Source organism: Leptonychotes weddellii, chromosome 10 (genome assembly GCF_054177405.1).
Source record: "Leptonychotes weddellii isolate Sample4059 chromosome 10, ASM5417740v2, whole genome shotgun sequence".
NCBI classification, from domain to species: Eukaryota; Metazoa; Chordata; class Mammalia; order Carnivora; family Phocidae; genus Leptonychotes; species Leptonychotes weddellii.
The window spans coordinates 74,588,184-74,589,859 of record NC_138378.1 but is presented as its reverse complement, the minus strand read 5'-3'; positions in this window follow the sequence as shown (position 1 = coordinate 74,589,859).

Below are 1,676 nucleotides of genomic sequence, written 5' to 3'. Positions count from 1 at the left end.
TGGGCTGTTAGTGTGAGTATATTCTACTGAAGTAACAGATGTGAGCTCTGAGGTTGTCGCATCCAAGACTTAGAATTAGACATTTATGGTTTAACAGTTTTTAGGTGTCAAGAAGTTTCTCATCCTTTTACCAACATTATCAATAAATACAACTCTCTTATATGAAGAGACTATAAAAGGAATTCATCCAGCAGTGAAGACTCTTCTAGAATTATGTTTTTAGTTTCCCTTTGAAACTCATTTGGGCAAAAAGAGTGAGCCAGGGGCCTTAAGTAGTTGAGCAAGGTAATCAAAATTCATGTGCAAGATTCCATTTCGTTTACAAATAAACCTGTCACTTGTAAATTTTGAAATCCATTTCGGGATTGTGTATGTAATATCCACATCTTAAAATGGAAAGCAAAATGTGCTCAAGTATAATGTATAATTTTATCTCATATCACTTGGTTTTTTATTCTACTTTTCTGACCATGCCTAAAGTACAGTATGTTTCTGATATAAAAGTCATCACTCAAGATTAATGCCTATAGATAATTATTGCTACCCTAAGGTGAGTGCTCACTATGTACAAGATATCTTTCCAACAACCACTGGAGATAGTCCATTCCTGCATCTTCCCCTTATTAACTGTGTGGGCAAGTTATCTATGCCTTAGATCTTCATCTGTAATATGATTACAAAAGGATTCATCTCATGGAACTGTTATAAAAATCAGCAGTCATGCCCCATCTCCCCATTTCCCCTTTCCCTGCCTCAGCTACTGCATATCTACTTTCTGTCCCCATAGATTTGTCTATTATTTTCATTTGAGTCAATTTTTATAAATGGTATAAGATAGGGCTTCATTCTTTTGCATGCAGCTCTCTACTTGTCCCAGCACTATTTGTTGAAAAAATTGTTCCTTCCTCATTGAATGATTTTGGCACCCTTGTTGAAAATCACTTGACCATAGCTACATGGGTTCATTCTAGACTCTCAAGTCTATCCCATTGAACTATCTGTTCTTACTCCAGTGCCCCTTTGTCTTGATTATTGTAGCTTTGCATTAAGTGCTATCAGGAAGAGTAAGTCCTCTAACTTTGTTCTTTTTTAAGATTGTTTTGACCATTCTGAGTCTTAGGAGGATAGTTTTTTAACCTTAGCCTAGCTGGGGAAGTTTTCAATAAGGAGGAGAGAGAAAACTGTCTCAGAAAAAAAAGAAAAAAAAAAGACTTCGGAGTGATTGGACTGTCTTTTCTGCCAATCTCAGCATGGAGTATATCTTTTGTGGTTAAAGTGGCAGAAAGCATTTAACAATACATTAATACTCAAGATATATTATCCCTCTGGTATTTTCCATATTACACACTTTTGTGCAATAGCAAATAGGAACAGAGATAAAGCCACAGAATTATTAACACTAGTTAGCAGTGATGCTCCAGGCTGAATCCTTCTGTTGATGAACAGGCCTTCTGTTAGCATTAAAGAGGCACTTGAGAGGGCGCCTGGGTGGCTCAGTTGGTTAAGCGACTGCCTTCGGCTCAGGTCATGATCCTGGAGTCCCGGGATCGAGTCCCGCATCGGGCTCCCTGCTCGGCAGGGAGTCTGCTTCTCCCTCTGACCCTCCTCCCTCTCATGCTCTCTGTCTCTCATTCTCTCTCTCAAAATAAATAAATAAATAAAATCTTTAAAAAAAA